This window comes from Bactrocera dorsalis, chromosome 3, assembly GCF_023373825.1.
Source record: "Bactrocera dorsalis isolate Fly_Bdor chromosome 3, ASM2337382v1, whole genome shotgun sequence".
Classification (NCBI taxonomy): Eukaryota; Metazoa; Arthropoda; class Insecta; order Diptera; family Tephritidae; genus Bactrocera; species Bactrocera dorsalis.
In genome coordinates, this window is record NC_064305.1 from 74,836,718 (window position 1) to 74,850,029 (window position 13,312).

General features: G+C 34.3%; 1 protein-coding gene across 2 annotated transcripts in view; it reads right to left on the bottom strand.

The window, feature by feature from the left end:
- The window catches only part of LOC105224572 (uncharacterized), a 181,701-nt gene extending 170,797 nt beyond the window's left edge, over positions 1–10,904 (bottom strand). For both annotated transcript variants that reach the window (XM_049454003.1, XM_049454001.1), the window contains exon 1: positions 10,776–10,904. The gene's annotated coding sequence lies outside the window, so the exon portion shown is untranslated. The remainder of the gene's footprint in view (positions 1–10,775) is intronic.
- Between the last annotated feature and the right edge of the window lie 2,408 nt (positions 10,905–13,312).

Genomic DNA, 13,312 nt, shown 5'->3' on the forward strand with positions numbered 1-13,312 from the left:
AAGCTGGAATGTGATAAAGCTGACATGTTTCATTTAATTTACGGATAATTGTTTTGTGGGTATGTTGATATAGAAAAAGTGATAATTAAATTCATTTCTCTATTAAAAAGTGTTGAAAATGTTTTGAATTTTTGATGTTGAAAAAATAATTTTCAAAATTTGTGTTATAAACGTTTTAAATATAGTATAAATTTTAATATAAATTATTTTTTTTTTTGTTAAAACATTTTTTTAAGATAAAAATAATTGCTAAAGAAAAATAATAAAAAAAATATTATTAAAATGATATAACAGTTAAAATAAAAATTAGAATAATTAAAACAAAAACACTACTACTCATAAAAAGAATAGGTTTTTATATAAATTTTTTTTTTTTTTATTAAAATATTTTTTTTTTTCATTTCTTCTTCTTCTTTACTGGCGTAGACACCGCCTACGCGATTATAGCCGAGTCAACAACAGCGCGCCAATCGTTTCTTCTCTTCGCTACGTGGCGCCAATTGGATATTCCAAGCGAAGCCAGGTCCTTCTCCACTTGGTCCTTCCACCGGAGTGGAGGTCTTCCTCTTCCTCTGCTTCCCGCGGCGGGTACTGCGTCGAATACTTTCAGAGCTGGAGTGTTTTCATCCATCCGGACAACATGACCTAGCCAGCGTAGCCGCTGTCTTTTAATTCGCTGAACTATGTCGATGTCGTCGTATATCTCGTACAGCTCATCGTTCCATCGGATGCGGTATTCGCCGTGGCCAACGCGCAAAGGACCATAAATCTTCCGCAGAACTTTTCTCTCGAAAACTCGCAACGTCGACTCATCGGTTGTTGTCATCGTCCAAGCCTCTGCACCATATAGCAGGACGGGAATTATGAGCGACTTATAGAGTTTGGTTTTTGTTCGTCGAGAGAGGACTTTACTTTTCAATTGCCTACTCAGTCCGAAGTAGCACCTGTTGGCAAGAGTAATCCTGCGTTGGATTTCTAGGCTGACATTGTTGGTGGTGTTAATGCTGGTTCCTAAATAGACGAAATTATCTACAACTTCAAAGTTATGACTGTCAACAGTGACGTGAGTGCCAAGTCGCGAGTGCGACGACTGTTTGTTTGATGACAGGAGATATTTCGTCTTGCCCTCGTTCACTGCCAGACCCATTTGCGTTGCTTCCTTGTTCAGTCTGGAGAAAGCAGAACTAACGGCGCGGGCGTTGAGACCGATGATATCAATATCATCGGCATACGCCAGCAGCTGTACACTCTTATAAAAGATTGTACCTGCTCGGTTCAGTTCTGCAGCTCTAATAATTTTCTCCAGCAGCAGATTGAAAAAGTCGCACGATAGGGAGTCGCCTTGTCTGAAACCTCGTTTGGTATCGAACGGCTCGGAGAGGTCCTTCCCGATCCTGACGGAGCTTTTGGTCCCGCTCAACGTCAGTTTACACAGCCGTATTACTTTTGCGGGGATACCAAATTCAGACATTGCGGCATAAAGGCAGCTCCTTTTCGTGCTATCGAAAGCAGCTTTGAAATCGACGAATAGGTGGTGAGTGTCGATTCTCCTTTCACGGGTCTTTTCCAAGATTTGGCGCATGGTGAATATCTGGTCGGTTGTTGATTTTCCAGGTCTGAAGCCACACTGATAAGGTCCAATCAGTTTGTTGACGGTGGGCTTTAATCTTTCACACAATACGCTCGATAGAACCTTGTACGCGATGTTGAGGAGGCTAATCCCACGGTAGTTGGCGCAGATTGTGGGGTCTCCTTTTTTATGGATTGGGCATAGCACACTTAAATTCCAATCGTTGGGCATGCTCTCATCCGACCATATTTTGCAAAGAAGCTGATGCATGCTCCTTATCAGTTCTTCGCCGCCGTGTTTGAATAGCTCGGCCGGCAATCCGTCTGCCCCTGCCGCTTTGTTGTTCTTCAGGCGGGCAACTGCTATTCGAACTTCGTCATGGTCGGGCAATGGAACGTCTGCTCCATCGTCATCGATTGGGGTATCGGGTTCGCCTTCTCCTGGTGCTATGTGTTCACTGCCATTCAGCAGGCTGGAGAAGTGTTCCCTCCATAATCTAAGTATGCTCTGGGCATCGGTGGCTAGATCACCTTTGGGGGTTCTACAGGAGTATGCTCCGGTCTTGAAACCTTCTGTAAGTCGCCGCATTTTTTCGTAGAATTTTCGAGCATTACCCCTGTCGGCCAGCTTATCAAGCTGTTCGTACTCACGCATTTCGGCCTCTTTCTTCTTCTGTCTGCAAATGCGTCTCGCTTCCCTCTTCAAATATAAAAACTATTTTTTTTTTTTTAATATTTTGGGCAAAAAACAAAACTTTTAATTTATTTTTATTTTATTTAATGTACAAATAATTTTTTTTTTTAAATATTAAAACGAAAAAAAAATATTTTATATATTATATATTTTCGGGTTAAATTTTTTTATTTTTTTGTTAAAATATTTAATTATAACAAATATAAACATTATTTTTTTTATACAAAATACTTTTTTTTATTCGTTAAAATATTTAAAAAAAATAATTTTATATACTTTCAGTAAAAAAAAAAACTTATATTTGTTATCATAAAATATTTTAACCTAAAATAAAAAAAATTTAACCTAAAAATATATTTTTTTATAAGCAATAATGACTTTTTTAAATTATTTTAACTTGTAAGAATAAAAGTAAAATATTTTAATAAAAAAATTATTTTTACATTTTTGTATTTGTTAAAATAAAAATAAAATGTGTTAACGAAAATAAAAAAATATAAACTAAAAAAATTATATATGTATATGTATGTAAGTATATAAATTTTTAAACTAAAAAAAAATATTTTTTTATAACCAGCAGTCTTTTTTAGTTATTTTATTTTAATTATTATTTATAAAGTTTTAATAAAATGTCTCTTATTACTTTATTTTAAAAAATATTTGAACAAAACAAAAGATTATTTTTATATTTATTAAAATAGAAAATTTTAACGAAAAAATAATTTTTAACCTAAAAAAATATTTTAAAAACTAAAATTATTTTTCGCTTGAAAAAATATGTTACTTTTATTTTAACAAACAAAAATTAGTTTAAACTTAAAACAATATTTTTTTTAAATAAAAAATTAATGAAAAAATACAAATAAAAACTCGTTTTCCTCTTTTTTAAATTATTTATACAATTACAACATTTATATAACATATTTTTGTAGTACATTTAAATTTAAAACAAAAAAAAAATGTCCAACAAAAAATTTTGTCTAAAGAGCTTATGAAAATCTTATCTGAAATTCAACATTATTTTCATATAAAACTACAAACTCTTCCGAATTTCCTCCATTGGCTCTCATAACCCATAATCCCATTGCATAATTATAACGCTAAACATTCTTGATCGACACCAATTACTGTTACTTATAGCAAATGTAAACCGTAATTACCTGCTGTGCAGTCCAGTTGACTTTGAGCATATTTTATGACTCACCCTCCCTCGACTCACTCGCTCTGTAATCAGTTACATCGAATTACCCCCGGTGAACCCCTTTAAGCGCTGTTATTAACATGCCTGAAGCAAATATGCCGAAACTGCCTAAGTATATTTAGCTTAGCTTTTAGCCAAAATTTGGACAAGCATTAACTGCGCGCCCATATTGGCAAATTCCCATAAAATCATGGCGCAAACTTATAGTTACCTTGAAGCGTTGCCAAAATATGGCACTACAACCACACAGCCGGCACCGAGCGCGCAAATTGTTGGCCATAAGCGGAGGGGAGGGGACTTGCACTTAGTAGTTTTCCGGCTTGTCAAAGCTTCAATTATGGCCAATGTTTTCATTTCGTCCATGTGTGGGTGGCAATGAATTTCCAAGGTATCACTTTATTGCAATTTAAGCGAAAAAGAGCCAACAACGAAGGTGATTGCTTAATGCACCTGCAATCCAATCAATGCAAATGCTTTCATGGTCATTGCTGGTGTGCAGCTGCCGAGTTATTGCATAATTATTGGCGCATAACACGGGCACACACATTAACATTTATGGCATTGTTTGTATGAATGTTGTCTGTAGATTTATTTAAACATGATTTAGATGATTTTCTAGTCTGCTTTGTTTGCTCTAGTTGGTCTGTTTTTTAAATTTTTTGAAAAATAAATGTTGGTTTGCTTGTTTGTTCTTCTATTCTTCTTTTTTTGTTTTTCTGTTTTGAAGAGATTAGTACCGTACGGACTGTGAAATGCTTAGTGAAATACTTAATTACACAGTTGGCTACAAAATTCAATTTATTACAGGGTGTTACTTTGTGAGCGACCATGTATGGTTTGAAGATCTTGAAAGATTATGCGTGACCTTTTTGTATAGTAGGATCAACAAGAAAACTATTTTAGCCAATAATCAACTTAAAGAATTACGTCAGATACCTTTCAGACGTCGACAATACCTATAAAACTATAAGTTTTAGTACAAGGACTAGTTTGGAAATCTCAGAACATAAATGGTTCATATTGCCAGTTTATCCTTTGATTTTTAGACTAAAATCCAGTTAATCAAAACAAAAAGCTTAATGCAAAAGTAATTGAATTGCTGAGGTAATTTCCAGGAATAGTGTCGACTTGACAGTCCTTGGGCGTAAAAAAATTTGGGTCCGTTCCAGTTACTTAGACATGATTGTCGTAGGAAGCCATACATTTTTGAGAAACTAAACCATAATATTTCGCTAATTATAATGTGCTTTAACCGTTATTTCTATAGGACCCAAATCAGTCTCTCACATGTTGTGTTGAAGCGTTGGGCACCTCTGTGACGTCGTTGTGGCGAATTTTGCGGCGCCACAAGCCACACAGCGGATATCACAATAGATTTATTGAAAACCAAGTTTGGTGAACGTATTATTTCATGAAATGACCCAGTCAATTGGAAGCCTCGGTTATGCGATTTGACGTCAGCGACGTTTGATGAACTTCGTACGAATATCCAACGTGAAATTGAAGCAGATTTATGCTTGAAAGCCGTCGAAAATTATTCAATATTGAGAGGAACCAGTACTATTAACCAATTATGGACAGTATAGATTCGAATTGAGAGTTTTTTCTTGGGATAACTACTCATACTCAAAGATTCGCTCCTTCCTGATATAAATTCCGGTTCAGCCACTATTGCCACGGGCTGCGATTCGCATGAGAGATCGAGATCATTAAAGACAACTTTCAAAAATAATAATAATTGCTTTGATAGGCCGTATATTAATCGGGTATCATGCAATATGCCTTAAGAAATTACATTGGCGTACGGGTTTCAATAAATCGAATTTTTGGTTGCCTTTTTCAATTCTGCCATACCTCTAGAATATTGTACTAAATTTTCAATTTTATCCGAGTATTAGTTTCGGAGATACAACCTTGAGAACATGTACGCTCGAGGCTAGGCACCACCGTCATTAAACGAGTTTTTCTTGAAACTGTGTTTTGAAGTCGAATGATAAGATTTCTCGAAGACTTCTCAACCAATCTTTATGAAATTTTACACAGGTTTCGAGATACAATTTTTAAAAACTTGGACGAAGGAGTTTTTTTTCGAATACAACTATTCGAAAACAAATGTCGCGAAATTTTCGCGTTAAATAGTCTGTCAAAAATCCAATTTTAAGTTTTTTCCTTTTTCGAAGTTCTAAGTTAAGGTTTTAACTAAAACAAATATTTTTTCACGGTAGATGATCCTGTCATGAGTTATTCTGTCAACGCGGGCGCATATTTTTTACAAGGGGTCACCGGAAATGGCGTCAAGTATAAAATATTTTTTCTAAAAATTTCAGTTAAAAGTGTATGTTTGTAACAATAAAATATTTAATTTTTTATATGAGAAAAAAATTGTTGAACAAATGCTGTTTTTACCCAAGGAAACCCAAGTAACCGCTTAATGAACATAAAAACAGGCTATTTCGGAGTAAAGAACGTTATATTCAGCAACAATATATTTTATAATAACTTTTCCATATATTTTGAAAACAGTTTTTTCAGACCAACAAATGGTGTTAGTATATAATATGTCATTACGCCCGAACCCAGCTCTTCCTTATTTGTCTCATTTCGTTTATTTATTTATGTTTGTTGCTGTTTGATGCCACGCAGTTGGCATACTAATGATTTGAAATGAATGCCAGCACAGAGCTTGACGCTCGTGATTTATATGTTTTTGTGTCCTTACTTGCTCTGAATATTTAGCAAATTGGCATGCTTAAATTAGCATTCAGTAGGAAAGCGGCTAACACATACTTATGCTTACATTTTTAAGTGGTTTGCCAAAATTTAGGCGTAATCTTTGATGTCAACGAGATTTGTAGGAAAACAACTTGGTGAAGCTGTTGGTTGATTGGCGTTCTTGTTGAAAATATAATTCAAATTCTTGTAGAAATAGAGGCCAGTCAACATCGTGTTATAACCCTTACTATTCATGACAACGGCATTGTCTGCCTCTATTCAAAAGAAATAAACACCGATGATGCCGTCTTACGACAATCCGAACCAAACATTAAATTTTTGGGGATGCAATTGCATTTCCTGAACCACACGAGGATTTGCCTCACCACAAAACCGATAATTTTGTTTGTTGGTGAAGCTATTAAGCCAGAAATGGGCCTCATCTGAGAACATGATTTTTCGATTAAGTGAATTTGTGAATTTTTCGGAAAACATAAATTCACGTAATAATCTTGGACAATTTCCAAACGTTGTCCAAAGTAAATCATGACGTGATAAAATCGTGAAAATCACTGAACACACTGACAAATTTCTACACAAATCCATAAACAAACATGGCCGCAGCAAGCGACCAATATGCCGTCATGTTTATTGGTAGACGCTGTATATCTGATAAGGATTAAGTATGGCAACACTAATGGAAGGAGCTAACAGCTTTATCATAATAAAAGGAAGGATAAATATGACAGATTTTTTTTTTTTTACATATATTTCTCAGTTTATGTTTACGGATAACCAGACGGCATTATTATTACCATTTGTATTTTTTAAATTATGGCTCTAACCAACTATATTATATTTCAAACAAAAATTACCGGATATTGTAAGATAGTATAACCAATGGTTTACTAACTTGCTAGATATAGTCGAAAAATATGTGATTATCAATTAAGTGCCTTTTCTGCTATGCGATTGCGATTAGAAACTTACATATATCTCATTAATAATATGCTAATTGAGCACGTGATACCAGAAATCTGAAATGTGTCATGAGTGATTGACGCATATGAGCATGACAAGCACACAATCGACATTAAAATTTCTATAAAAGCAAATCATTTTATTGCATCGACTTATTAATCAATAAAAGATAATTGCGAATATATAATTATAATAAATATAATTATTAATATTAATAAATAACAACCAAACCAACATTATAATTGGAGATACATACGTATAATTAGAGACTGATATAGGAACTTATGTCGATAAAATTACAGCCCTCAAGAACTCTTTTGGTATAATTCAACAATATTGTGTCCTCTCTAAATGCTGGTATACTGATGTAGTCATATTTTTTAGTATCTTTGTTGCAAATAATAATTTACTTACCAAGATCTCTACTACAATTATTCTGGGTAAGATATAAGAAATATTACTTCTAATACACATACACAAATAAAAACATTTTACCTTAATTTTTTATATAGGGTGTCCACCATCTAACGTTTTAAATTTGAATTATCTATATTTCGACAATGAAAACGTCAAATACCATTCGGAAAGTCTCAGATATTCAGTAAAAAGTCTAAAATTTACGAAATGGGTCTCTATTCACTATTCTACAGTTCGCAGATTGGGCACAAGATCGTTTGAGGATGGTTAATTTTACCGAAAAATCATCTTTTTAGACGAGGCTCATTTCCACCTCGATGGTTACGTTAACAAGCAGAATTTTCGCATTTGGGGCACAGAAGACCCGCACGTAATCGTCGAGAAGCCAATGCACCTAGCACGAATCTCTGAATGGTGCGGATTTTGGTCTGGTGGAATCATCGGCCCATTTTTCTTCGAAAATGAAGAATATGATATGAAATGATGAATAAAGCGATATCGCGCAATGTTAACCGAATTTTTCTTCAAGCAAATTGAAGAGGAAGACTTGGACAACATTTGGTTCCAGCAGGACCTTAAATAGAATTCAAACGGAGTTTTGGCGGCACTCCCCCGAGTAGATGGACCATTCTGAGGTTGGTGAACACGTTTGCGGAATCTGGAAGTATCGCAAAGAGACCGTACTATCGTGATGCGTATGTTCATGTTCAAGAAGCAATCGCGACATTCGCATCATTAATACAAAACAAAAAATCTTCCGAACCGGAAGTTATTATCGCAACTTCCAATATTTTATCTATCTTATGAAACTGAGGAAGAAACAACTGATTTAGTTGAAACAATAGAAGTAGTAGGGGAAGACAAAAGAGATATGCAATACTATTGGTACTACCATGTGTATGTTCTCCTCAGCGTGAAGAATTTATTTCAGAAAATGAAGTTGGAGGAGAATCCTTTGAAGAAGTTCACGAAACTTTAATAACTGAGCAAAAATCAACTGAATTGATACTTTGGCATTTGCTTCCCCTGGGAGGCTAACATTTTGGAGAAATATGTGAAAAAAGAGTTGAAGATGAGGAAGTAGCTGCAATGAACGAGCACTTTTTGCAAGATGAAGCTGAAATATTCTAATAAGCAAACTGATAGATAGCAGTCAAGAATAATTGGCTATGCGAAGATTCGAGTTTTTAGATCAGTATGTGAAATGGATGAAACGTGGTTTCACGTGATAAACAAAATCCAAAAAATTGGAAAGATAAAACAGACAACTGGCATAGTTTTGGCGTCTATTGTATATTTTTTGGACGACAATGGAATATTTTTCATCGACTGTATTCAAAGGGCAAAATCATCAAACAGTTACTTATGTATACTGTTTCGGAACTTTTGAATGATGAGAACTCGGAAAAAATTTAACTGTGAACTGGTCTTTATCTATATAAACAAATCTATCTAAATATCTGCAAATGTTATCCAAAACCATGAAACTTACTTAATGCTTGTATAACCGAACAAGTTTTACCTATGCCATAATTAGAAACGCATTACATGCGCTGCAAATGTGAAAAGCTGGTGCAGTGCACAAATCTGTCGTTATCGACTGACAGTTAACAGCTTCAATTACGCGCCTGCAACATCTCCAACATACGGACACCGCACCCACACGCAATTACATATTGTCGCACCCATTATTTCATACGAAAGCAATTAGTATACGCACAGGCACACACACACACACAGTAAGAAAGAAATGGATAAATGTTTCATAGCAAATGTCAGACTCTACCAATTTACAACAACATGCCAATGACAACTTAATTAAAACGTAGCAGAACTTTGGCAGTGAGTTGGCGTTTATGCGCACTTCAGTGCACATATGTATGTATGAATCATTTTAGCTGTGCCGGAGAGCAGTCGTAGTGCATGAGTGTGTCAGAGTGGTTACATACATATAAGTGCGCATTTAGGCGCAAAATCCAAAGCGGCATGTCGAGTGTTTTGTTTCTTTGTATACAAACATACGTATACATACACAAGCATACAATTATATGAAGTGGTGGTGTTGCGTAAACACCCAGTTTTGATTTATGAGTAAACACAGTGATACATATCTGTATCTGGTAGCGACTGAGTGGCGCACCAGTGAGCATTTAGTGCTGGTTTATTGAAAGCTGCTTTAAAGAATTTATCGAATTTACAAATTTATGAAGAAAGTTTCTTTTAATTTTTATAATTTTTTAAATTTTTTATAGTTTCTAGTTCAGCGTTATCATTGAAGAAAATTTGGTAAAAGTTATAATAGGTAATTAATGCCTTTTGCTTCCACTGTATCTTTTAGTAGTTGTCATACAAGCACTTGATTATGGATGTTCAATTTGTACGACAACTATGTGTTATGGTGATCCGATATTGGCGCATCTGACAAATAAGCCGCTTCTTGCGGGGAAAAAAAACTGTAAAAGTCATTTAAATATATAAATATATAAAATGTATCCAAAAACAGTTCGAAAATTGCGAAAATATTGCACTCTCACACTATTTATTTGCCAAAAAATCTTTGGAAAATAACACAAAAATTTTGCTCACTTCTCTTTCGAATTCAGGTATTATACCATGATACCGTCTAAGTTAGATGTGTGCATATGTATGTATGTAGATAAAAGCTAACAGGTATCGAATGACCATCAACAAATGCCATGGAATGCGATTTTTATGACCTCACTGTAACAGTTGTGGCTGGCACGCGCATGAAATGCAATTTATTACACATTTGCTGAAGTTACTCATACGCCACGGCGGGCAAATAGATTAAAAGAAGCATTAATCAAATTGCATGGGACAGCGCTGGTGTAAATTTTTTGCGGAAATTTAGTTTGCCATGAGCCATTACTTTGAAATATAGGAATACTTCGTGTTAAAATTTTTATTCAAAGAGCAATCCCTTTTTGAAAAATCACAAATTTTTTTCTAATATCTTAGTTGAAATTCTTAAAATATTTTTTCAGAATATAGCACTATTGCTATATTTAAAAAAAAAAAATTTTATTAAATTTAAAATTAATTATTGCAAGAAAAAAATATTTTAAAAATTAAAAAATATTATAAGATTCTTCAAATACTTTTTTTAAAAATTAAAAAAAAAATAAAAACTATAAAATTTATATTAAATTTAATAATAAAAATATCATATCATTTACTCACATTCGGTGCACTTGTGCCATTGGTGTTTGCTGCAGCTGTTGTGCCACCACAATTCGAATTGTTGCTATTGGACGCTATCGGATTATTATTGCCAATAACGGTTGCAGTCGATGCGCGACGACTACTGCTATTCCGATTGCTGCGATTGTTGTGTGAATTGGTGGCGATGTTGGTGTTGTTGGTATTGGTTGTGTTGTGGAGCGGCGAGGCAGGTGGCGTTGGTTGGTTGATGGAGGGCTGGGTGTTGGTATTGGAATTGGTTGGCGGAAGTGAGGGGCCCGTTCTGTTGCGTAGACGGGCCAAAGCACTCCTTAGGCCCTCCGTATTGTTTTTGTCGGGCCCCTTGCCAAATAAAATGCATCCACAAAACACTTTGAATGCTTTTGTCTAAGCTGTTGACTAGTGCATGGATGCTTCGGTTTTTCAATGTTTTTTGGTAAATTGCAGAAAAAGTTTTAGCGCGGAGTAACGGGCAGATGTTTGGAAATTTAAGTCGCCGGTATATTAATGGAAAATCGTAATTCGCTAATTTAATTTCTCGTGGCTATTTGCTCTTCGTTCTTGTTAGTCGCCACTGCATCAGCTAAATTCGTGTTAAATTTTTTCATTAAACAATTTTTTAAACCACACATGACAATATCTAATTTGGAAATTTTATTGTAGGAATAAATTAAATGGGATTTTTACTAAATTATTTCGTTTCAAAATTGATATTTCAAATATTTATGAAAATATTTGGGATATTCCTAAAATTTTTAGAGAACTTGTTTAAATTTTTTTGTTTCATTTAATGGAAGAGTACTCATTAGTTGATAGAAATATTGACACCTGAAAAGACAAAGATATAATAAGTTATTAGTATTTACTTTTATATTTGAAAATAATCAATAGAAATTCTACAAAATATTTGAGTTTGCGCATTTCCACTCTCCCAACTGCTCTAATAAATATATTGTTATTTAATATATAACATATTTCTTAGCTTTTACCGGTCGAACAAAAAATCTATAATAAATTCAAAATATTCATTACAAAAGCTTGATTCCATTTATTCAGTTCGTTTAACAGCTTCAAGGTAGGAGAAGGAGGTGTAATGACTCAAAACCTTCAGAAAATATTTTGTGTTTATAGATACGGACGGGTCAAATTGACTCAGCTGATGATTTATACATATATTCTTTTGGGGTCTTCTATGTTTTCTTGAGGGTGTTACAAGCTTTAAAGCAAACCATGTTCAGGATATAAAAATATGATTAAAATTTTTAGATTAATATACTAAAAATTTGCTTTTGAGAGATCCATGTAAATAAGGTCCAAAATTGAAAAGTTCCTGACCTGAGACATAGATTGCGTTATTAGCCCTAACCTTCAAAAGGCGCGTGTATAAATTTGATAGCTGGCGTATCATTAGCTTGTGAGTTATATCATTTCGAGTGAAGCAACTTTTGTTAATGTGAAAAAATTTGAATAAAACGGAGTTTCGCGTGTTGACAAAATATTGCTTTTTAAAAGGAAAAATAACGTTGAAGCAAAAAGTTGGCTTGATGACAAATTTCCAAAAAATTTACCTTCAAGAATTGGTATGATAAGTTTAGACGTGCCGAAATGAGTGCCATGGATGGAAGCTAGCAAAATAGTATTTTTGGATGACCGTTAAGAGAAGTGATTCAAGATAGCAGGCACTCTACAGATATCACCTGAATGTGTAGATCATACTATTCACGAATATTTGGGGTAAGAAAGCTCTGTTCTAAGTGGGTTCCAGGCGAGCTTACTTTAGACGAAAAGTAACGACGTGTTGATGATTCGGAGTAGTCTTTGGAAATGTTTGAGCGTAATAAACTCGACTTTTTGTATCTATTTGTGGCAATGGATGAAATATAGCTTCACCACTTCACTCCGAAGTCCGATGAAATAATTTTTATTGGCTATCTTAACAAAGGGAGCATCATCAACAGCGACTATTATACTTTGAAGAACGAAACCGCCGAAAAACGGCCGAATTGAAGAAAAAACATAACTTTTTTGCCAAGACAATGTTACAAGTCAAATAAAATGATGATAAAAATCCACTAATTGGCTTTCAAATTGCTTCCACATACACAGTATTGTCCAGATTAGGACCCCAGCAACTAGTTGCTGTTCTCGAACCAGAAAAGGATGCTCACTGCGAAGAAATGAAGACGTGATCGCCGAAACTGATGCAAATTACAAATCGTACTACAAAAATGGTATTGAAATAGACTCGCAATAATCGGTGCGTCATCCTTGAAGGAAACCATGTTGAATAAATAAAAAGAAGAAGAAAAGAAAAATATATATCTCAGTTTTTTAGAGGTTTATGTGAACATACTCTAGTTGAACATGATTTAAAAGTGTTGAGTTTGGTTTGAAAGAAGAAACAAATCATGATAGTTCAAAAAAGTTTGAAGATGAGGCACTAAAAGCATTGAAATTCGGACCTATGAATTAAAGGCTTGAAGCCAGAAAATATCGAAAGATGACTTTTTAAATTGTCAACTCTGCTTAAACTCTAC